Genomic DNA, 26,321 nt, shown 5'->3' with positions numbered 1-26,321 from the left:
TCTCCATCCTTTGGGGGTCTTCCGCCTCGGTATGCGATTGCGGGCTGGCCAGGGGGAGCACCTTCCTTCTTGATCCTATCCGTCTTCTCTTATGCTTGAAGAAGAAGTGCCTTGGTCTCATGAAGTTCCTTTCGGAGTTCCATTGATTCAGAGGCCAAGTGTTGTGCCAAACTATCGGCACAAAGGCTGAAGTAGGTCTGGAATCGGAGTGGAAGTCCTTCTTCTAATGGTGGAGATGGTGCACTGCTCACATCCTGACCTTCCTTCCGATAAGGCAAGAAACGGATTGCCAACTCGTCTGCCATCTCTGGAAGAAGGTCTCGGAGGCGGGTGAGTGCGTTGAGGGTTGCTGTCTCGACGGCAAGAACCAATGTTGCCATTTGGGGTCCCTCGAAGAACCAGCTTGTTGGAGAGTCATTGGCCTTCACGATCACTTCCACATGATACTCCATCTCGGTGTCATTGATCCAATGCTCATGGTAGGCGAAAATGGGGGCTCGGTGAAACTGGCACTTCTTGAGGCTATCCTCGAGAAGCACGGGAAATCCTGTGGTCAGGAAGTCTTCAGGTACGGCAGCCATCTACAAAGGTTGAATGGGAGAGGTTAATAAGGGAAATATATCTTGGGTTGGGTAAGCTTTAGAAAAGAACAGAAGTTTAGATGGTCTCAAGCTAACTAACGCCCATGCTAACTAAGGCTTCCTACAGTCAGGATGGCTCTGATACCAGCTCTGTGGGGACCCTGACTCATAAGTCGAGATCACCGAATGCACGTGTGCAGTGATCCCAGAGATCAATGCTCACTGAACACACAAAAGCTGAATAACAAGAGTCTTACATCCATACATACCGTCTTACACAAATTATGACCATTATGGTCAAGTCTTACATTGATAAAGCCTTAAGGGCTGAACATCAAATGAAACACAAGCAGCGGAAATCTTCGTCGATAAGTAGAACCCATGCCATCTGCCTTAACCCTACAGGCATTCTGACTAGGAAACGTCCTAGTTAGCATGTTCGTCTCCAAAGAACTCTTCTTCGAACTCGTGTTTTCCATGCCTGGCCAATTAAATAACCAGTGGCAAGCCAATGAGTACTTTGAATGTACTCGCAAGCAACCCATGTTTTGGTTCAAGGTACAAAAATGCATGATATAGGTAAATTTTTGCGGAAAGCTAGTTTTGAGTGCAATGACATGTTCAACAACTTGTAAGACATGCATCAGGAGAATTCAATGAACCATGAGGATAGGTTACAGATATCAACATAAATAGAGTGGGCATCGACCCAACTCAATCATGTCAAGTCCTTTAACTTGACCCAAGTAGTTCTTCCCACTTATCCAAACACACACACTGGTTTGTAACATGTGGACGTAGCCCAAGAGCGGTTACCCAACTGTCCTTGACCGTGGACATGGCTATTCGAATAGTTTTACACTCTGCAGAGGTTGCACACTTTACCCGCAAGATCCGGGGAACTTCCGTGTCATCCACGACCCGCGGTACCTCAAGTACCCGGGGTAAGCACCCGATCACTATCTTTCCCTAGACGACACTAACAAGGAGTTCACTCGTTGTTCCGTATCCTCACGATGTACATCATACGAGACTCACTCGAGATCGTAACATCCGAGAGGGTACACAACGGTGTATCCCGTGCCCTGTGAAAACAGTCATGGCCGCCCTACATGGCACGACCCCGTCCCGAGAGAGCGCACCAACAACTCTCCCGTCAGTAGTAATGCGGGCTCCAAGCTAGTATCGGCCTAGGTAATCAATAATGCCCTTTCCCATATAAGGGTAGAGTGGTTGCGCATGTAAGGTTGGAATAATGGTCGCAACTTAAACCAAACCATTTTTGAAAGCAACACACACACTTGCCTTGGTACACCACTTCATCATCAAGCGGTTACCCATCTCATTATCTCCCTCGGGCATAAGTGGCACCCGACGGGGTTTTCGGAAAGTTCTTTGAAAATACTTTGTCTCCATCACCATGCATATTACCATCCCTTTCTGCGTAGCAACTACTTTGGCATCCTATCTACTCCCACAGGCATAACCCTCATAAGGAGGTAGGGTCATGCACAATGCAAGTATCAACGAGGAAGTAACGGAGGCAAACCACCAAAGTGGTTCCACCTCATCATGGTTCCGTTGCAACAACAATATGATGCTATATGTCATGCATAAAAAGGGTTTCATAGACATGGTCAAAGGGCTGCTTGCCTGGCTCAAGAAAGTCTTCTAGGTCTTCAAAGTCTTCTGGTCCAACTCCTTCGTCAGCAACACAATCTATCGTCGCAAAATAATAATGAGAAAAATAAGGCAATAATAAAACAGAAAAACCAAAGTGCTGAGAAAAATGTCAACTCATTTTTGTTAAATACTAGGGTGAAAACTAAGAAGGGGAAAATTCCTTGTTTTGGATTTGGAGTAGCAGAATAGGAGAAATGGATTTACAAGGGCATATTTAAATGCTTAAAATCACATTTAAATATTTACAGTGAAGAAAAGGTTGTTGGATTTGAATGAAAGTTGCACCATTAAATAGGTTGCAATATTTTAGGAATTTAGGAATTTGAATTAATTTATTTGGACATATATTTTATCCTGTGGAATATTTAGAAAAGTGACAGAAAAAGAAAAGGAAAAAGGGCTCTGTGCCTGCTGGGCCAGAACAGCCGCAGGGCAGTAGGCCCAACCAGAGAGGTGGCCCAGCGCACTGGTGCATGCGCGCGCCAGGTTTGAACCTGACGGGCGGGGCCCAGGCGTCAGGACGTGAGGCTGACAGACGGGCCCCACGGCCGTCGTCGTCAACCCTGGGTCAGAGAGGGCGGCGAGCTCACCGGCGACGATGCAGGGCACGGCGAGCTTGGGCAAGGGCAGGGACGGACTCAGCGTGGCGTCGCCGTTCGGATGGAGGTGGAACCGGTCGCCGGGGTGGCCTGGTTCGCCGGCGACGAGGTCACGCGGTGGAGGGGCTTCGGGCGTTGATGGTTCCAGCCATTTTCGACAGCTATAGAGAGGGGAAACAAGGGGGAAAGGATCAGAGGGCTGCAGGGGTTCCAGATCGAGGCAGAGGAGGAGCGGGGGAGGCCTGTACCTCGCGAACTCCGGCGAGCCGAAGCGGCGGAGCTCGAGCTCGATCTCGAGTTCGGGCGGTTATGGAGAGGAACTGGGGGCGCAGGGGGATGTTCTGGTGGTGCAGAGAGCGAGTGGTGAGGAGAGGAGGGCTCGGGGAGGCCTTTAAGTAGGCGAGCGGCGAGGTGCCGTGGACCCATGCGCCGGAGAGCTCACGCTCGTCGCTGCAGGGCTCGAGGGAAGAGGGCATGGTGTCTGGGGTGTTCCTGGACGTCGACTACGTCGGGAGGGACAGAGAGAGGGATGTGGGAGAGGTCAGAGGTGCGCGCGTGTGAGTCACGCCATTGGCACGCTCGGGCGACCGGTGTTTGCTAGCGCGAAGGTGCGTGGAGGTGGAGACAGGAGGGGGCCGACCGCGTAGCGTGCTGCGGATGCCGAGGCACATCGGCAGGCGCGCGGGTGAGGCCCGAGGTGGTTGGAGGCGTCGGGCAGAGGGCGGCTACAGTACGGGAGCGCACTGTAGCGCACTCCAGAGCGCCCAAATGGCCGGCATGGCATTTTCTATGCCTTGTGGGCGCGGCCAACCGTGTCCAGTAGCTCAAGGGTGGAGTAAAGAAGTAGGGAGAGGCATTGGATGCTCTGGATGGCCAGTAGGAGAGGAGAGAGGTAGAAGAAGAGGGAGAAATGGCTGTCCAGAGAGAGAAAGAGGTGGTTTCACCCATCCAATAATGGAGCTGTGGATTTTCCATTGTTACTGGAGGTGAAAGGGGACTAGGAGGAGCTGTGGTAAAAAGTTGAGCTCAAGGAGAATAGTTTTAGTGGTCAAAATGGTGATTTTTGAAAAGTGGCAGAAGGTGTTTGATAAAGGTTTTGGCAAGCAAATGATTTCCAATTGCCATGAGACTCCACAAGGTGAAATGACACATATAATTAGGGCCTCTCACCAATTTGGAGCTTATTTGGGAAAAGTTGCCAATGCAACTTTTGTAAACCATAGAAATGAGCAGAAATAGACTTGTGTAGATCTAGTTGAGCATAACACTTCTCCTGGATGCACTACTTGGTGTAGTGGCCTCATTTGGTTATGTGAACATGCTCACAAAAGTTGGGGTTAAGGGGAGAAAGTTGGTAGTACAAACTTGCTCAAATTAGGTTCTGAACAGAAAGGGTTATGGGGCATTTTGGTGGACCAAAATGACCTTGATTGAAGTGAGGCTTTGCAAGATCATCACAATAAGCATTTGTGACTTCCTGGATTTTTCTTGGATTTTTATGGAAATATTTCCTGCAGAAATATTTCAAATCCTTGAAATGGGTAGAAATGGTTTGGGAGGTTTTGTCCAATATTTTGAACATGACCATGTGTTGAAACTCTTATATATGGGAAATATATGCCCACTGAGTTTTCCTGATTTTTGTCAAATATTTTTAAAATAATAAAATAATTTTTCCCTATTAAAGACCATTTCTGGCCTTTAGAAAAAGCTTTTAAATAAAATAGGAAAATAACTTTTAAAATTATATTTTTGGGGTTTATGGGAATCCTATATCTAATAGGTTTCAAATATACCTTTTGAAATATTTTTCATACCCCAAATCAGGTACTTGCAGTGCAAACCTCAATCCAGGGGTTTTTGGAAAACTAATTTTTGAAAATACTACTTGGCCAAATTATTTTTGTAAGAAAATACTATATTGTACTATACACATGGCATGATTATTGAGCAGAAGTTTGGGGCAAGGAGATGAAGTACAGAAGGTGGAGTAGTTGACTTTAAAGAGCACTTGAAAAATCACAGAGAGAAAACCAATTCCAAAATAAAAGCAAAATAATGCAAAAGTTTTTGTTGGCCCAACTTTTCTTGCTTTATTAATGCAAATGACATGTTACAAAATGCAGGGTGTGACAGTTTGTACCCAGAAGTTCATCAATTGGAGTTCCGGGCCGCCTGCTCAGCAGCCGGCCCGAAACTCGGGGACTACACCCAGTGGGTGTGCTGGCGCGCCCCCACAGAGAGGAACAAGAAAAATAAAGGCCCAAAGAAAAAACATACCCGGACGGCTGCCCGCGATGCTAGGAACGCCTTGGTGCAACTCTGGAGGGCGTCGCCCTCAGCGTGGAGCTTCGCCTGGACGTCCAGGAGCGCCCGGTTCAGCGGCCCTGTGCCGCCTCCTCGCACCCACCCAACAGGTGCGGCTCTCGTCGCTTCGGTGTCTGGAGCCGCCGAGCTGGCGGTGCCGGCTTCCAGGGGGCGGGGTGCCGAAGTCACCTTCTCCAAACTACGGCGCGCTGGCGAGCCGACCTGGAGGAGTAGCCTCGCCACGGCCTCGTCTTCAGTCGGCGGCACCGGATGGTCCGCTGGCTGCTCGCCTTGCACGCCTTCAGACGGCGGCGGAGGCGGCGGCGGAACGTTCGCGCCCGGAGTAGATGGCTCGCCGCCTTCCCTCTCCTTGACGAGGTTCTCCCCGCCGGCTTCTCCAATCTACCCCGTGAACTCCGGGGGCGGTGGCGCAGAGTTCAACGGGGTAACAAGCAAGGCCGACTCGCGGCGTGCGGCTTCCTCAGCCTGCTGCTTCGCCGTGGCGGCGGCTTCGGCCTCCGCTAGTTTTTTCTTAGCGGAGGCTCCGCCCTGTTGGCCTCTGCCTTCTCCAGGCGGAGGGCTTCTTCTTCGTTGCGCTTCTCCTGCGCATTCCGCTCCATCGCCTCCCGGAGGTCGGCAGCGGGGTCTATCCGCCGAGTGGTGGCGGGCGTCTCCGCTGACCCCATGATGGAGGCGGCGGCGACCCGCTCAAGAGAGAGGGGAGCCCTGAAGAAAGAGGGGCGAGCAGAGACTCAGAAAAAACATGAAGAAAGACTCAGAAAAAACACGAAGACAGAATACTTACGCAGAGACCAACGATGGCTTCTTCACTTCCTTACAGAAGCGGATGGCCTTCGCGGCTGCCTCGTCCCGCCGGGTCGCCGCAGCCGAGCCCTTGGGCTTCTTCGGCCGACTGCCGAACAAAGTCGGCACAGCCCGGCGCTTCTTCCCGCCGCCTGGAGCGCCCGACACGACGGAAGAGCCCGCGCCCGGCTGGCTGGCTCCTGGCCGATGGAGAGGGGCGACTCCTCCCTCGGTGTCATCTTCAGGCCAGTCGGCGAAGGTAGCCGAGGGCCTGAAGTCGCCTGTCGTCCCTCCTCCTCCCTCGGCGTCGTCTTCCAGGGCCGCCGCCCCCAGATCGGGGTCATCGACGTCGCTCTCCATCCAGTCGGCGACGAACTCACGGGCCGGCCCCGAGGTGCCGGCTGGTGGGTGAAGAAGGGGATTCTAACCAAAGCCAACTGATCAGAACAAAACTCGGCAAGAAGAAGAAAATCCAAAGAAAGAAAAGAAAGGCGACTCACCATGGGCGGGGGGTTGGCGCGGGAGTATGACTCCTTGCCGAATCGCCAGTCCTCTGGGAGCCTGCTGTCCGAGAGGTAGTTCACCATAAGGGCCACCTCTTCGTGAGGCATGTCCTTGGTGCACATCCGACTCGGGTCACGGCCCCCGCTCATCTGGCATATCATGTGAGGGCGGCCTTGGAGTGGGAGAACTCTGCACGAGACGAAGGCGGCCAGCAGGTCCGGACTAGTCAGACCCTCCGACCGCGTCAGCACTCGGAGTCGCGTGATGGCGCCGGCTCCCGCAGGCGTCAGCGACCTGGCCTGGTACGACCAGTTGGGCAGTCTGCCAGCCGGCGGGCCGGCTTCGAAAGCCGGCAGATTGACCCAGTCGCCCCTCGTGGCGACGTTCCTGACGTAGAAGTAGGACCTCTGCCACATCTTCACCGACTTCAACAGCGAGATGGAGGGGAAGTGGTTGTCGGCTCCTGTCCTTCGCATGGTGATGAAGGCGCCGCACTGAGCCGGCACGCCCGCGGCCTGGGTGCTGAGCTTGGAGAAGAAGAACTCTCCCCAGAGCTCGAGGGTGGGGAGGGCTCCGAGGAAGCCTTCGCACAGAGCCACGAAGGCGGACAGCAGCACCACTGTGTTGGGGGTGAGGTGGTGCGACTGGAGGTCGTAGAACTCCATGAACGACCGGAAAAAGCTGCTCGCCGGCAGCCCCAGCCCACGCAGGCAGTGCGAGCGGAAGATGACCCGCTCGCCCTCCTGCGGGGCGGGGGAAATCTCCCCCGCCGGTGCAAGACGCACCTGCACGCGATCTTCGCCGGGAAGCCGACGGGTCCGACGGAGGAACTCGATATGGTCTTCGTGGACTTCGGAGCCGTCCCAGGTGCCGGAGCGCACTGGGGGAGGCATAGCAGCGGAGGAAGAACTCATCGCGAGCTGTCACCGCAGCGTTCGCCGGAGCCTGGGCGTGCGGCGGAGCGAAGAAGAGAAGAGGAAGCAGGAGAGCGAGGAGTTGCAAGGAGGAAGAAAGCAAGCGGTAGTGGGAAGGAGGGGCGCGCGTGCCCCCCTCTTCCCCCTACTTATAGCCCCGTGGGCTGCGAAGCCGAGGGGCGGACATGGGGATTTACTACGCCCGCAACCCCACGCCCGGAATCCCAACCGTCCACCGGGGCCGTAGCGGATCCGCTCGGGCGCCGAGGTGCGGTAGTGGCGGGCCCCGCCTACGGGCCTGTCCCGTCACGCGCGTGGGCTGGCAGGACGGCCTGGCCACGTGCCCTCGCGCGATAGGCCAAGAACGGGCAGCGGCCTGGAAGCTTAGCTAGCATGCCACTTGAAATCCCGCCGCGACGTTCGAACTACTGAGCAAGTCAGAATTGAGGGAGTCCGAGTTGGGCGAGTCCGACACCATCTAGTCAGCCCGGCAGAAGTCAATCAAGACCATGTGTTGAGCACCCGGAAAGAGAAACTGCTGAGGCTTCTCGGCCGATCGTCCGCGGCACCTCACTAGCTTCGGGGACTACTGTCGGAGTAATGGGCCATGGGTAGGCCAACCCGAGCCCCATAACCTTTCAAGACATCGGGGCAGGCTGCGCCCCTCAAGACCACAGGGCGAAGAGCCGCCTCCTGGGGAGTCTATGGCAAGGCGGCCGACTGCTCGCTCACGGCCGAGTCCCAGGAGCGACTTCCAGAGAAGCCGGCTTTGGGGAGTCAGCCGGCGACTCCAACAAACCGTGACCTCGTCGAAGGGGACGGGGCAGGGGCGTGGCTACAATGAAGCCCACTCCCCGCCCCTTACCAAGGGCAGGCATGGCTACAACACGCCGTACTTGGGAAGATCTCCCTGCGGCGTGGCACTGTTGCCCGGCCGGCCCTAACATCAGCACCACTGTACCGGGTCCTGCGCCCATGACGGCTTGTCTGTACGGCCTGGAGGCAGCGGGGCCCACCAGTCAGCGAGACCCCGGGAGACGGCGGGAGAACCGCCAGTCGGACCTGTCGGGAGTCGGCCCGGGGGAGTCGGCCGAGCCCTCCCCTGGGGCCCACACGCCATTAATCAAGAAGAGATGGGGAGTGGCCACAGTGATCGCCCGCCAGGCGACGGGGCTGTTGCCACGACCCCATGACCAAGCTTGCGTCATCAGGAGCACAGCTACAGTAATCAGCAGCCGGCAAGACCCGCCCGCGGCGGACGCGGCCTGTCGGCTCCATACCAGACCAGTCGGCGGGCCCACCAGTCGGTGGAGAAGTCGGAGGTCGGAGGCACTGACGGCTGGGCCCGCGCCCAGTTGAATTACCATTGTACCCCTGGGGGTAGGCCTATATAAACCCCCCCAGGGCACCCATGCAAATGGTTGGATCCCAGTAGTTCTATACCATACCAGATAGAAGGAGAGAGCTAGCCTTGCCCTCTCCTACCCCCAGACACAGCTCAAGGAACAACCGTGTAAACACTTGACCATAGTGATCATGCGGAGACCCCGCGGAGCAGCAGTAGGGGTATTATCTCCCCGGAGAGCCCCGAAGCTGGGTAAGATTCGCCGGCGTGCATGTCTTCGCCTCATCCCGTTTCCAGGCACCGGCGACGTTCTACTCGCCCCCACCATGATAAGCCATCCGTTGGCATATGTCGCACCAAACCCCCGACACTAGCAGACTCTAGCCCTACTACACTGGCCATCTCTAATGCCCCAACACAGCAGACCCCGACTACAGCAAACAGTATGATGATGCCAGTTGACATAGCACCATTGCAACACAGAGTACACCAAATCCAGTTGCCAAATCCATTTTCGAATGAGAGAGAGCCCCAATTGCGGCAAATAGGACCCTGTTCTACTTCTTCCTAGTTTAGAAGACGAAGCTTATATTGTTGTCAGGAACTTTGGGCGCATCTTTCCTTCATGGAAAGACTATACCACAGACAAAGAACAATTTCCAATCTTCCTCCGCAACTTACACATAAGTAATGTACTAATGTTATTCATGGTAATTATTGCATATGTTTCTGCTCACAGAAGAAACAAGATTTCATTCTTTTAAATAGGCGAGGACCAAACTAGATAGTCAACAAGAGAAAGGGTTGGTTGCGCTTTTCATGCATTCGTTGATGAAGTATCGTTCCTACCTGAGGCAAGAGCACTTCGATGGAAAGCCTCTAAACGAAACTTCTGTAAAGTCTCCAGTGCTACATTTATCAGACAGTGACTGGAATCTTGTTACACATTGGTCCCATCTGCAGTGTAAGGTATTGTCTATGATATCACATCACAATTTTAACTACATTTCTAAATGTGCCTTAACGTCTCTCTTCTATGAAAACAGTTTGTAGAAGAACATTCATTCTCAAGGGACCACAGAATCTCGCAACTATACTGCACACTGCATTGCTCCTGTGAGTACCTCTTGCCTTGTATGACCATACTTACTTTTCATAGCTGGTTGATTATGTAGCATCGCCGCACATGTTAGCCTCGCTATCTTCCATTTGGTAGAATCAACCCAATGCTTTTGAAGAGGTTTTGCTCTGCAATCCTCTGGTAAGGACTGAACGTCATCTATCACTGTAGTCACATTAACAGCTACTCCCTCCGTCCCATAATATAAGAGCATTTTGTACAGTACACTAGTGTACAAAACACTCTTATATTATGGGAAGGAGGGATTGGTTCATTGTGTAGCATTCTGCATCTTATCGCCATCCCCCACCATTTACTAAAAAAATATCAGATCTATATTTAATCTTACCAAAAAGTTGAATACACAGACATTGCCAGTGTAGAAGTGTAGCCCATTGCTTTTCTCATTAAATTTTGTCTTATAATGCTTGTACTTACAGGGATTGGTAGTTGATTATGTAGCATCAATCTCCATCTTATCATCATTATCCTCTACCCCTTCCAGTATTATCATATCTATAATTACTCTCTACAAAATGTAAAGTACATGCAATGCTTATGAAGAAGATCTATGCTGAAATACTTGAGTTATCCTTCCCTTGAGATGGAGAAGGGCATTATAAAGCCGGTGTTAACTGTTAATGTAAGTCAGTCCTTCTAAAGCCTTTATCCTCAACAACTATTTAATTTTCTCATACTACCTATCGCCAACTGTTGTTTACTTTGTTGTTTCTATCAAAATGCATGTTTGCAACAACTGTAAGTTCCAAGTTTTAGTTGTAAAACCACATTCCTTATTCATACCATGCATGTTACTCAATACTCCCTATATGTATGCTTGTTTTTGTGGATATATAATCCAGTGTAGTTTGCTGTTTCTATCAAAATGCATGTTCGCAACAACTGTAAGTTCCAAGTTTTAGTTGTAAACCAAATTACTTATTCATACCATGCACATTACTCAATACTCCATATATGTATGCTTGTTTTTGTGGATCTAAAATCCAGTGTGTGGTGAAGCAGCCCATGTTTGCACCTTGTCATCTCCTATTTTCTCTTACTGATGTGGCTGATGATATGAAGAACATGCCATGCACATTAACCAAAATACATACAATGATTGTCTTTTCCCTTCATCTATGCTTATTTTGTTGACATGGTAATCTAGGAATGTGGTGAAGATCCCCGCATTATAAATAATGCCAAATTATGCTTTTTGAAGTGACTCTTTATTTTCTAATTTGAAATTGGATGGAATTGATAGCACAATTACCATCTTGGTTTATACACGTGCAAAACCTGTCATATCTCTACTTATTTCAGGGTGATATGCCTGATGGCATGCACAAGTCTGTTGAAGGCTGTGAGACAAACCCAACATCATTGCGGCAAACAAGGCAAAACATCTTGAAGATAGCAAGACAACCCCAAAGTCATGTCTAGATGCAGTGTTTAACTACTTTGATGCTGCAACCGCTTGCTCTAATCATGTTACTAGCTACTCAACTTTTTAGGATCTAAGAGAAATTCCAATGCCACAACTGGTACCTTTTGCAAAATGTGTTTGTTTAACTGCTTTGCTACTGCAATCGGTTACAATGATGTTAATAACTACTTTTCAGCATCAATCAAAACTCTTTAATTCCTTGTTTGTTTAACTGGTTTATTATTCTAACTCCCAGTGGAGACGTTTTGCTAACTTCAACTTTTCGGAATCCAATCAGAACTTTAATGGAAAAACAGGTTATCCCAAGATCAAAGAGTGAGGTCCCCACGAACGTTGTATCATCCCACAACAGTGGCACCGGCCCAATCATGCATCATGAATTGTCAACTACTGATGCTCTAAAGGCTAAACTATTGGTCAAAAGAGATTCTGCTTCTGCACTTAGAGATGAAATTGACTTGTCGAGGAAGCAAACAACACAATCACAAGCAGTACTCAAGACAACCATTAAATATTTGGTGGATTTCAAAACAAAGCAAGCTAAGACTGACCGCATTGTTAAGGTCCTGAAGGGAAAAGGAAATTAAATTCCCACTTGGTAAATTAGAGGTGAAATGTTTTCTCCTTCGTTGAATAACCTTTGTGTTGTTTGTTCATGTAGTCGATCAAACCACTTGTTTTGGAGATCATGTAATAATTATTATTTTTTTGTTTTGTAATTTTTTTTGAGCATGAATCTGTATTAATTGATAAGACTCTGAGACATTTCATTTTGATTGTTGTGCCAGACCTACAAATATGCCAATCGGGCTGAATGTGCATTCAACAATAATAGTAGTATAGATGGTCCTTATGTGGCACACATCTGAAAGGGCCAAGTTGTTGTACTAGCTTTGCTAAAAAATGATGCTCTTCTAGCAATAAAAGTACAGTGGCCTGGCTTATGTTTGTTAGTTGATATTGTTGATCCACATACTCTATAAGTGTTTATATGTCTGTTAGTTTTGTACATTATTGGTTGATTGACTCTGTAACACTATATGTTGGGTGTGTCATACATGTTACACTTGAGTTGGACATAAAGTGGTTTCAAATATTCGCATTCACCTTAAACTAGATTCTAACTTCTGAATTCAAGTATCGAATTTTGTAAATCATATTCATATATGACAGTGGAATACACCTTTGTTGTGCTTTTGAACATATATAAAAAACATAGAATGATTTATAAAGATTCATATAAGAATAGAAAATGGATTTGAATTTAGTTGCCAGGGTAAACGTGGATGCTTATTCTCCAAAAATTTGGAAGAAGCGGCAAAATATCCAATCCCACGTCGGCTACCCAAAGCCAGTGTTTGCGAGATGGAAATTACTGTCTACCCCTTACATAGACAATCCATCGGCCCGATTTCCACTACTCTCAACAGGGGTAGGTTACTAACTTCAATTAGACGTGACACGACCACCTCTGAGCCCATTCACACATGGTGGGTGCCAAACGTGGGAGGCAAAACACATTTCTTTCAAGCTCATCCAAAAGACCTCTATCTCTCCCTCCATTTTCCCCACTCATACACAGTGGGCGGCAAAACAAACTCGACTCGGCTGAAATTGATGTATGCAAATACTTTGAATAGGGGCAGGTTTGTACTTCACTCAGACGTGACACAACCGCCCTACCTATCAGCCCCGTTCATACACCGTGGGAGCCAACCGTGGGCGTCAAAACACCGTCTCCTCGCCCGAAATCGCTCTAGGAAAATATTGGGGAGATGCGAGATTACCGTCCTATCCCCAACCGACAAGACATCCAAATTTGAAACGGGGGCTAAGTTTGTAACTTTCCCATATTTCGGATAGACGCGTCCCAAAAATATGGTTCCCTGTACCTCTCCCTCCATTTTCCCATTCATACACCCTCTCCGCTAGAACACCATCCCCACACCAGCCTCCTCCGTTCGCCACCCCGTCCATCGCCGCCGTCCTCCACGCCATCCATCGCCGCCGTCCTCCACCCCATCCATCACCGCCGTCCTCCACCATGCTAGAGCGCCTACCAATACCGTGTCGTCCACTTCTAGAGATGGACGTTTCTCATCCATGGCAATGGACCAGGAGCCTTGTGTCGCATCCTCTCACTTCATCTGCGTATTCGTCCTCCTTGCCGGGGCCGCTCCCATGACCTTCTCGTCCATCGCAATGGGACTTATCCCCTGATGCACCCGTCTACTGTCGTAGATCTGGCAACACCACTGATAGCCATCGCACCCCCGATGCCTACACAGCGTCGTAAGAGAGGTGGTACTACTTCATATCTGCTCAACTTTTTGATCTCAATCAGAAATAGATCGTAACTTGGTTACTGTACTTTTTTATCTCTTAGAATTTAGTTCTTAGTTCTAAGCAAACAATAGTTGCTAAATAGCATTTCTGCAGTATGCAGCTTCAAATCTGCCATGGCACATTCATAATAGGGTTTAATTGATCATGCTTTGGGTTTCCCCCCTTTTATGATTACTGTACGATCAACATACATGCTTCATGTCATAATAGCACTGCTCCACCCATCAAGCTAAACAAGCTTAGTTATTCAAGTACGAATCTGATATTATTAAAACAGAGTCATTTAATTGGTCAGCTAAATGTTCCTAATTTAGTTTCGAAAATGCATGTACACCGCTCGGGTGTTGATCTACAGGGTGCGCATGGTGGGCCCCGACCCACCCTGGGATTTTGGGTTGGCCCAAACCCAATTCCCCTCTGTTCTGCTGCACTTTCGATCTCTACTCACCCCCAGCAGCCTGCCTCACCAGCGACTTGCCGTCCACGGATGGCATGACTCTAGTAGGAGATGCCAGAATAATAGGAGGTCAGGAGTCGCTCGCCCAACAGCGTCAGCGCTGCCCAGGCGCACCACCGTGGCTACTTTCCCAGTCTGCTCAAGGCTCAGGCATGCAGCAGCCTGATATGTCTAAAATGTATCTATAATTTTTGATTGTTCCATGAAATTATATGACCCGTTTTGGATGTTTATGGGATTTATTATACACTTTTATATTATTTTTGGGACTAACCTAATAACCGGAGGCCCAGCCCAAATTGTTGTTTTCTTGCCTATTTCAGTGTTTCGAAGAAAAGGAATATCAAACGGAGTCCAAACGGAATGAAACCTTCGGGAGAGTTATTTTTGGAACGGAAGCAATCCAGGAGACTTGGAGTAGACGTGAGGGAAGCTTCAAGGAAGCCACGAGGCAGGGAGGCGCGCCCCCACCCTCGTGGGCCCCTCGTGGCTCTCCTGATCGACTTCTTTTGCCAATATATATCCATATACCCTAAAAACATCCGCGAACAGAATAGATCGGGAGTTCCGCCGCCAGAAGCCTCCGTAGCCACCAAAAACCAATCTAGACCTGTTCTGGCACCCTGCCGGAGGGGGGGAATCCCTCTCCGGTGGCCATCTTCATCATCCCGACGCTCTCCATGACGAGGAGGGAGTAGTTCACCCTAGGGGCTGAGGGTATGTACCAGTAGCTATGTGTTTGATCTCTCTCTCTCTTGTGTTCTTGAGGTGGTACGATCTTGATGTATCGTGAACTTTGCTATTATAGTTGGATCTTATGATGTTTCTCCCCCTCTACTCTCTTATAATGGATTGAATTTTCCCTTTGAAGTTATCTTATCGGATTGAGTCTTTAAGGATTTGAGAACACTTGATGTATGTCTTGCATGTGCTTATCTGTGGTGACAATGGGATATCACGTGATCCACTTGATGTATGTTTTGGTGATCAACTTGCGAGTTCTGTGACCTCGTGAACTTATGCATAGGGGCTGGCACACGTTTTCGTCTTGACTCTCCGGTAGAAACTTTAGGGCACTCTTTGATGTTCTTTGTGTTGGTTGAATAGATGAATCTGAGATTGTGTGATGCATATCGTATAATCATACCCACGGATACTTGAGGTGACATTGGAGTATCTAGGTGACATTAGGGTTTTGGTTGATTTGTATCTTAAGGTGTTATTCTAGTACGAACTCTATGATAGATCAAATGAAAAGAATAGCTTCATGTTATTTTAGTACGGACTCTTGAATAGATTGATCAGAAAGGATAGCTTTGAGGTGGTTTCGTACCCTACCATAATCTCTTCGTTTGTTCTCCGCTATTAGTGACATTGGAGTGACTCTTTGTTGCATGTTGAGGGATAGTTATATGATCCAATTATGTTATTATTGTTAAGAGGACTTGCACTAGTGAAAGTATGAACCCTAGGCCTTGTTTCCTAACATTGCAATACCGTTTGTGCTCACTTTTATCATTAGTTACCTTGCTGTTTTTATATTTTCAGATTACAAAAACTATTATCTACTATCCATATTGCACTTGTATCACCATCTCTTCGCCGAACTAGTGCACCTATACAATTTACCATTGTATTGGGTGTGTTGGGGACACAAGAGACTCTTTGTTATTTGGTTGCGGGGTTGTTTCAGAGAGACCATCTTCATCCTACGCCTCCCACGGATTGATAAACCTTATGATGCGGAGCATCCCAAGATCATCCCCATGGACGCACCTACATGTCCAATGACACCACTTAGACCAATGGCACGAGCCCGAGCCAAGGCTATCAAAGATAAGGTGAACTCACTCCTCTCCGAACTTCCACTTTCTATGCATGAGACATGGCTACTTGTAGGATCTAGAAGTAGACGTGTCTAGAGGGGGGTGATTAGACACTTAATGCCAAAGTTGCAATTTTTAAGCTTTTTTGGTTTAAGTGGAGTTTAGGTCATATGTGGAAGTGGGAAAGTAGTTGAGGGTTTTGGAGCATATCACTAAGCACATGAAGCAAGAGGCTCATTAAGCAACACCTCATCCCTCCTTGATAGTATTGGCTTTTCCTATGGACTCAATGTGATCTTGGATCACTAAAATGTAAAATGAAGAGTCTTGAGCTTGAAGCTTTAGCCAATCCTTTGTCCTTAGCATCTTGAAGGAGTTCCCACAACCTTTAATCCATGCCACTCCATTGTTGAACTTATCTGAAACATGCTAGATAGAAATGTTAGTCCAACAAGTGATATGTTGTCATCAATTATCAAAACCACCTAGGGAGCACTTGTGCTTTCAATCTCCCCCTTTTTGGTAATTGATGGCAACATACATCAAAGCTTTAGATAAAGATATAAAGAACAACAAGTAAAGCTTTGGAAGGACATGTAACAAGCATAGGCTCCCCTTACATGTATGCACTCATGTAAATATGAAATATAGAGACATGTGAGAGCATAACCATGACAGAGTAGGCAATGTGTTACATGCATCTTGGCCATATGCATCAGAGCAAAAGATTATCAAGGAAAATACCTTCATGCTCATGAGTCCTTCTTGCAAACAGTATGTACATAAACAAGAACTCCTCATACTCATGATTTTGATGCATATACTTACCTTGTGGTCTTGAGTTGGCTTAGGATGGAATGAACCTGCACAAACAAGGTTAGATAACGCAGGTACGTCCACTAGCCAGAGCAAACAAAGGAAACCACAAGAGTACCAAGACTGGGATGACATGTAGAGAGTGAGTACAAGGTACCACATTGGATTCAACATGTCCCCAAGAATAAGGATATGCAATGAATTTGACTGATTTCTTTCCCTTAGGTGTCTTGCTCCCCCTGAATCGTACATGGGATATTGGGAGAAGATAGGAAACAGAAAATCAGAGCTGAAAGATATGAATAGAACTTAATTCAAATGAGTTCATACGAACATGTCTTTCCCCCAAAAAGACATGTGGCATCTCTCCTCTTGAACATCGAGCATCTGAGATCCTTGAGTATTCTCTCCCCCTTGGAGATTTCTTTCTCCCCCTTAATATATGGGATCTTTGAGTATTCTCTCCCCCTTAGTACTTTCTCCTTTGTAGGTGATAAGCTTTTGATGTGATCTCTCTCTCCCTGATGATAAGCTTTGATGTGATCTCTCTCTCCCCCTTTGACATCAATTTCCAAGAAGGTTTTTTCTGGAATCCGTCGAATAGGGTTGGTCCTTGAGATGCAGTACAAAGCAGGGAATAAAACTGTGATGCTTATAGAGGACAAGATTCATTGAGTGGAGCTGGATCAGAAGAAATATAGAATATGTGGCAAACCGTTTTTCCTGTTGCGAAATCGGTGGCACCGAGTGGCATGTTTCGGTAGTACCGAAGGGATTCGGTTGGACCGAAAATGACAATTCGGTGAAACGAGTTCATCACAGAGAAAAACACTTGTCACCTCAGCTCACTAGTCAAGTAAGATCTCACAAAGATTTGCAATGAATTAGCTGAAAGATTTGCAAGGAATTTGATGTAGAAATATGCAGAACAAAAACCAAAAAGAAAAGAGTGAAAGTTTCTAGATGAAGTTTTTTTTTTGTTTGAAAGAGAAGGAAACAAATATGCAAGGGACAAATGCAATAACTCAGAAAAGAACACAAGATAACTTCATCTAGAATTGGGCGGTGACATAGTCACCTATGTTAGAGTATATTGACTTAGGAGTCAAGTGAGAGCACTTGATCATAGGTCATACTCATCGTTTAAGCTCAAAATGGGGTTACCATTTTTCGTTTAAGCATCTTGATGTATTCACATCTTGTTGAGTTGCTTTGACTCATGTCTTGGAGTAAAGCTTCTCTAAGATGGAATAACATACCTTGGGTGGTGGTGTGGTTCTTGATCATGTAGTTGAACTTGTGTGAGTGCTCAAGGTTAATGTAGCTCATCAAGAGTTGGGAGCACCACTTGGAGTTTGAGTTCATCTACCTACATAGGTTAGTTCTTGCAAGGAAGAGCACTTGTGTATCCAAAAATGATAATCATGAAGCTTAACATAGAATTTGTCAAAGGATATGTTTGAATGATTTTGTGCTTCCTTGTCTTCAACCACCATTGTGTAGAGTCTTGGTGATGTAGAGATTTCTCAAGATGTGAGTGAGTCGCAATCTCATGGAATTAGATTCAACCAAGCACCTACATGGGTTAGACAACATGCAAGGTGCAAATATATCCAAGACATAAAATAGTTATCATAAGAGATATATCATGGATTAGTCATAAGCTCATGTCTTGCATGTATCCAATGGAGTTTCTAATCCAAGTTCGAAGCATCAATGATGTTCAATTCTCCTCTCAACCTGCAAAACACTTTCTCATCAAGCGGTTTAGTGAATATATCCGCTAATTGCTTATCGGTGCGAACATGCTTAAGGTTGATGTCACCCTTAGCAACATGATCTCGAATGAAATGATGACGAACTTCAATATGCTTAGTTCGAGAATGTTGTACAGGATTATGACCAATTTTGATAGCACTTTCATTGTCACAAAGCAGTGGAACATGTTTCACATAAATCCCATAATCTTTAAGAGTTTGGGTCATCCAAAGTAATTGAGCACAACATGAACCAGCGGCAATGTATTTCGCTTCGGCGGTGGATAAGGATACCGAGTTTTGTTTCTTGGAAGACCAAGACACAAGAGATCTACCAAGAAATTCACAAGTACCCGAAGTGGACTTTCTGTCAACCTTGTCTCTGGCATAATCTGAGTCAGAATAGCCAACAAGATCAAAAGAAGACCTCTTAGGATACCAAATGCCAAAATTTGGTGTATGGATTAAATATCTCACTATCCTTTTCACAGCCTTAAGATGACAATCTTTAGGAGCAGCTTGATATCGTGCACACATGCACACACTTAGCATAATATTGGGACGTGAAACACATAGGTACAACAATGAACCAATCATAGAGCGATAAACCTTTTGATCAACAGGTTCACCATCTTTGGTCAAATCATTATGTCCACTAGTGGGCATGGGTGTAGACATACCTTTGCATTCTTGCATATTGAACTTCTTGAATAAGTCCTTGGTGTACTTTGTTTGAGAGACAAATGTTCCTTCCTTAGTTTGCTTGATTTGCAACCCGAGAAAGAATTTGAGTTCACTCATCATAGACATCTCAAACTTCTCTGACATTAGCTTTCCAAACTTTTCACTAAAGAGAGGGTTAGTTGAACCAAATATGATATCATCAACATAAATTTGGCATACAAATAGTTCTCCATTAACCCTTTTAGTAAAAAGAGTAGAATCAATTTTACCAATTTCAAAACCACTTGTAGTAAGGAACTTGGTCAAGCATTTGTACCATGCTCTAGGAGCTTGTTTAAGACCATAGAGAGCTTTGTGAAGTTTGTAAACATGATTTGGTTTCTTAGGATTGATAAAGCCGGGAGGTTGTTTGACATAAACTTCCTCCTCTATTTCACCATTTAGAAAAGCACTTTTAATGTCCATTTGGTACAAGGTGATATATGGTGATTAGCATAGGCAAGTAAGATGCGAATGGACTCAAGTCTAGCAACGGGAGCATATGTCTCACCATAGTCCATACCTTCGACTTGTGTGTACCCTTGGGCGACGAGACATGCTTTGTTGCGAACCACTTGTCCATCTTCATCTTGCTTGTTGCGAAACACCCATTTGGTACCAATGATGTTGTGGTTGTTGTCGGGCTTCTCAACCAATGTCCAAACTTGGTTTCTCTCAAAATTATGTAGCTCTTCATGCATAGCGTTTATCCAATCCGGATCTTCCAATGCTTCTTCAACCTTCATTGGTTCAATGCTAGAGATGAATGAATAGTTTTCACAAAAGTTAGCTAAACGAGTTTTTGAGCGAGTGATTCTCCCGGTTTGTATATCATTGAGGATTTGCTCGACGGGATGATCTTTGGCAATTCTTGCTCGAACTCTTGAGAGCTTTTTCTTGGATCTTCGTTGAACATCTTCTTCATCTTGTTCTTCTTCTTGGCCTTCTTCATTGTTGACGTCGTCGTTCTCTTGTCGTGGTGGAGAAGGAGGTTGTTGATGTTCATCTTGACGTACTTCCTCGTTTTCTTCATCTTGGTGTGTCCCACTTGTGGATGCTTCCGTGTCGATTCTTGGTTCACCTTGTCGTGAAGTAGAAGCTTCCACTTGGACGGATGAAGTACTCTCCTTCACCTCCGTTGGACGAATTTTGCCAATGGACAAGTCTTGAATTGCTTCTGAGGGGTCTTTTTCTCCTACATCAATTGGCAATTGCTCTACTTGCGAGCCATTAGATTCATCAAACTTCACATCTACCGTCTCTTCAACCTTTCGGGTGAAATTGTTGTAGACACGGTAAGTGTGAGAGTTTGAGCCATAACCAAGTAGAAAACCTTCATGAGATTTAGGAGCAAACTTTGAACGACGATGCTTATCAAGAATGTAGCACTTTGAGCCGAATCCTCGAAAGTATCCAACTTGAGGCTTGTTACCAGTGAGGAGCTCGTATGCCGTCTTGCCGAGTAGCTTGTGAAGATATAAGCGATTTGTTGCGTGACAAGCTGTCTCAACCGCTTCTGCCCAAAAGTGTTTTGGCGTCTTGTATTCATCAAGCATCGTTCTTGCCATTTCGATGAGCGTCCGGTTCTTCCTCTCAACAACTCCATTTTGTTGAGGCGTGTACGTAGCCGAGAACTCGTGTGAAATCCCTTCTTCGTCAAGAAAGGTGTCCACATTTGCGTTCTTGAACTCCGTTCCGTTGTCACTCCGAACCTTCTTGATCTTCACATCAAACTGATTTTGGGCCTTCCTAGCGAAGTTTTTGAAGATCTTCTGGACCTGCGACATGTCATTAAGAAAGAACACCCACATAAATCTTGAAAAGTCATCAACTATAACTAGACCAAAATTCCACCCAGACTCTTGTAGGCGTTGGGACCAAAAAGATCCATGTGAAGTAGTTCGAGTGGCCTCCTTGTGGTCATGATGTTCTTCACGGGATGTCTTCCTCCAACCTGTTTACCTGCTTGACAAGCACTGCAAAGTCTATCCTTATCAAATATGACATCGTTAACTCCAAGGATATGATTTCCTTTAATAAGCTTGTCAAGGTTTCTCATGCCAACGTGACCTAGTCGTCTATGCCACAACCAACCTTTTGAGGATTTAGCAACAAAGCAAGTTTTAGGTTGTGCCTTTTTAGAGAAATCGACAATGTAAAGATCACCTCTACGCATACCCGTAAAGACCATTTTATGATTGTCTCGACGAAATACTTGGCAATCTACCTCAGTAAATAGGACAGTCAAACCGAAATCAGCAAGTCTAGATACTAAAAGTAAGTTGTAGCCAAGAGATTCAATGAGCATGACATTTTGAATGGAACTATCATGTGAGATGGCCACCTTACCAAGGCCAACCACTTTACCCTTTGAATTATCACCAAAGGTGACATATTTTCGAGGGCCGTCATTTTCAGCAAGCTCACGAAACATCTCTTCATCTCCGGTCATATGATCAGTACATCCACTATCAAGAACCCATTCCTTTCCTCCTGATTCATATCCCCGAAGATTTTCCATAAGACCAAAGTGTCTCATTGCATCATCAAGATCGAAGTCACTATCATCATCATCATAATATTCGTGTTCATCATGATCTTGTGACTCATCATTTCCTAGAGAGGGTAATTCATTAGATAAACGACCATCAAGGTGGTTACTTTTATGAATTCTTATAGCTTTGAATATGATATCATTAATGATTCCAACATCTCCTTTAGCATGCTTAAGATTGGCAAGTTCAAAAAGACATTTACCAAAACTAGGATCACTAGAGTTCATCTTACTCAAGGCAATAGATTTATGGAGAATTTCATCCAAAGTTTTCAAGGAATAATCGGGAAATTGTTCCTCAAGAAATTTCCATATGGTATAGGCACAATTGTGAGAAGGCAAACTAGCAATCAAATTTTTTGGGCAATCCTCTAATGATGAGCTCAATAGTTCTAAGATTGCGAATCATGTCAATATCTTCATCTAGGGTAGGATGCAAAGGATCAATATGAGGTGCACAAGGGTTAGCAATATACTTGTTCAAATGATATTGATTGAAGATTACAAGCATCTCATTTTTCCACTCATGGAAATACTCTCCATCAAGAATAGGCACTCTATGTCTAAGACTCCCTAATGTAGACACATCCATGTTCCTCCAATGGTGATTAAACCAAGGCAATGGAGACCAAAGCTCTAATACCACTTTTAGGATCTAGAAGTAGATGTGTCTAGAGGGGCGTGATTAGACACTTAATGCCAAAGTTGCAATTTTTAAGCTTTTTCAGTTTAAGTGGAGTTTAGGTCATATGTGGAAGTGGGAAAGTAGTTGAGGGTTTTGGAGCATATCACTAAGCACATGAAGCAAGAGGCTCATTAAGCAACACCTCATCCCTCCTTGATAGTATTGGCTTTTCCTATGGACTCAATGCGATCTTGGATCACTAAAATGTAAAATGAAGAATCTTGAGCTTGAAGATTTAGCCAATCCTTTGTCCTTAGCATCTTGAAGGAGTTCCCACAACCTTTAATCCATGCCACTCCATTGTTGAACTTATCTGAAACATGCTAGATAGAAATGTTAGTCCAACAAGAGATATGTTGTCATCAATTATCAAAACCACCTAGGGAGCACTTGTGCTTTCACGACTACTTAAGTCTGAGGTGTTGTGCATGATTAGGCACCAAGAGGGCCCTCCCGAAGATGTCCCCAAGTCCACGGATGAGGAGAACCAACGGAAGGAGCCAAGAACATCTCCCAGGCCCTGGACATCCGGCCATGACCCCGGACATCCGGCCCCTGGAGCGTCGTCCACTACAGCAGCACAACCGCCATAAGCTACAAGCCCCGGACATCCGGCCGCGACAGCCCAGACATCCGGCCTCTCCCGAGCCCCCGGACATCCGGCCGCCAACCCGGAAATCCGACCCCTCCGAACCCGAGAGCAACAAATGCCACCACTCCAGCCCGGACATCCGGCGTCCCCAGCCGGGACATCCGACGTCGCGTGAAAGCCCGGACATCCAGCCCGACCAGCCCGGACATCTGGCCCGACCAGCCAGACATTCGGCCTCCCCTGTCTGCGCACAGTGAAGGGTCGAGGCCCGTGTATCCCTTCTCCCCCCTAGACTATATATACTCCACCTCGCCCAACTTTCTAGGATTAGCGAAGGTTTAGCTCATGATTGTGTGAGAGCTTTGCTCATCAACTTGGTTACCTTCTCCACGGAGATTCGAGCCTCCACTGGAGAAGATCACCCAAGCGGATTCAAGACCCCTCTTTAGGGAAGAACATCAAGACCTCCTCACAGAGAAGACCGGTTAGCGTGTATCGTCCCTAGTTGATCGTGTACCGTGTATCGTTCCATGTACTTGAGGATCTAGCGTATGTGTGACTATTTCTTGTTGGTTTAGTGTTTCCTCCCGTGTTTTCCCTTGTGTTTTTCCCCCGTTTCCCCCTCGTGTCCCTCGTGTTCTTCACAGGATCCACTCCTTTCATGAAAGATCGGCCGATTAGGGTTCCACCCTACATCATCTTGGTATCAAGAGCCACGTTGATCACGATTTTGGTGCCTCCCCGTTGTGTTTCTAGCCTTGTTTTGTTGTTTTTCATCCTAATTCGAAAATTCCCCACCAAAAATAGCCCCAAATTATTTTTTTGTGATTTGTTGGAGTGTTGAGATTTTGTTGGTTTGGATCCGTGGATTTGCTTTGGTTTGAGTGGATCTAACTTCCCATCCATTTTCCCCCAATTTCCATCCACAAATTCCTCTGAATTTCGCCCGGATTTGACCTCTCCACGCGGTGTTCATCCCGTTCGTCCCCGGATCAAGAGCCCGGACATCCGGCCCGTCAAGCCCAGACATCCGGCCTTCCACCCGGACATTCGACCCCTTGCAGCAACATCTCCATCCACCGCCCCGTTTTTCGTCCATTTTTCACCAAATTTTGTTTCCGGTGCCCACCATATACCATATATACTTCCGCATACCTCCACCACTTCCGCATAACCCAACTATTTTTGGACCGTTTCGCTCTCCAACACATTTTCTACTTCGAGGTTTGAGAATTTGAGTTGCGGTACCGTATCCTTTTGTGTTTCGGCTATCTAGGTACGGTTCGACATCGACATCACCGCCGCTCATCTTCGCCACGGACGCGTCCTACATCATCACCGCCGTCCTACATCGTCATCAACAACGACCACCTCGACTACACCTTGGTATTCGTGCCACCATTTCGACACCATACCGGAAGCAAGACCAGTAACCACATCTTAGTATTGGACATATCACTCTTGCCATTACATTGATAGCCATTATAGCCTTACTCCTTTGCGTTGCTTACCCATTGAGACTAGCCATTGAGTATTGCTGGCAACGAGACTTGTGCACATAAGTGATCATACTTCTCATATCATCCATATATCATTGTTGCATATATTGGTATCATCTCTTGTGTCACAAAGTTGTCATCGCATACTCACTTGATATATCGGTTTGTCAAGCATTGCATGAGAAAAGAGCTCAAACTTCAAAGAGCCAAACAAGCTTTTAAGCAAAGAGGAAAGATAAGCAAAGAGCTTTTAAGCAAGAACCATAGCATCATACAACATTAAGATTGTCATACTCGATCATCTTGGATCATATCATAGCAACACCTTGCATAGAGCATACTTGGGATAGAAGTCGTTGCATTTTTGCTAAGTAGGTTGTGCACAAGTTCTTGTATCCGCCTATTGTGCAATCGTGCTAGCGTCTCTCTAGTGTTGTGCAACAAGAGCATTTTTGTGGATTCCACATTTTGGCTCACCCTTGGTTGCACGACCCCACTTATCTTTTTGCGTGTGTGTTTCTGTGTACCTTATATGCTTGGTCTACTTGTTACATTGCATCTTGCGAATCTTTTCCAACATTATTGAAGCTCACTTAGAATTGCATCAAATTTTGTGCCACCATCTAACCAAGCTCCACCAAAAGCTTTTACTTGTGTAGGTGTGAGAAACCGACAAGAGCTAGTACCAATTGTGCTATTTCCTTGTCCTACATTGGAGTGATCCTCGATCCACTTTCAACTTCGGTCAAGGTACCTTTGGTACTCGTTCTTCTCTTTCTACCACTCACATTTGTCTTGGAATGATGGATAGGCCAAGTACTTCTACCAACCCACTCTTCATGGAGCAAGACGACGACATGAACTCCTTCGTCACCAAGAGTCACCTCTTTGGTGCACAACGTGCTTTGCATCAAGAGCAACAAGCCATGAGTGAACACATCGACAACCTTGCCGCCGACTTGCGACTTCCGAGCAACGTACAAGGGACTACTTCGACCACAAGCTCGACGATCACAAGCAAGAGAATGACGCAAGGATGGACGAGATTCGCGCTTTGCTACTCAACCGCTCTTCTTCCACTTCAAGAAGGAGCCGTCCAAGCCGCCACTCCAACTTCACCCTCTCCGGCTCAAGTACACCGACATCGAACACTCTTCGCCGAGCCACACACAATGATCGTCCAGCAAGCCTCAATCCCCTACACGACACTGACTCTCAAGAGCACCGTCAACGTCAAACTCAAGAGGCCTTTACGCTAGCACGAGAATGGCAACGACAACGACAACATGAAGAGGAAGAGCGAGCACGTCTACACCAAAATGCTCAAGATACCGAGGCACAACGTCAAGAACAACAACTTCGTGACGCTCAAGCACTTGAGGCAGAACAAGCTCTACGCGATTCAAGTTGAGCCCTAGCCGACGAGGCCGACAAGCTCGTGAACATGCCGAAGCACTTCGCGAAGAAGTCCGCGAGAGGATTTATCAAGCTCGCGTGCACCGTCAAGTCCCTCCTCGAGCTCGACAGGCTCCTCCACAAGCACGTCAAGAGCAACAAGTTCCTCAAGATCATGAAGACAACATGAGGATGACAACCCTCCACGCCAAGAGCACCACGAGTTGAACAATCGTCAACAACATGGGCGTCATCATCCCCGACCCCAACACAATGAAGAGCAACGCTATGGCAAGCTCAAGTTCACCATGCCCAAGTTCAACGGAAGCAACGATCTCGAAGAGTACTTTTCATGGGCATTAAAAGT

The sequence above is a fragment of the Triticum urartu genome, chromosome 1 (assembly GCF_003073215.2).
Source record: "Triticum urartu cultivar G1812 chromosome 1, Tu2.1, whole genome shotgun sequence".
NCBI classification, from domain to species: Eukaryota; Viridiplantae; Streptophyta; class Magnoliopsida; order Poales; family Poaceae; genus Triticum; species Triticum urartu.
Note: the sequence above shows the minus strand (reverse complement) of the source record.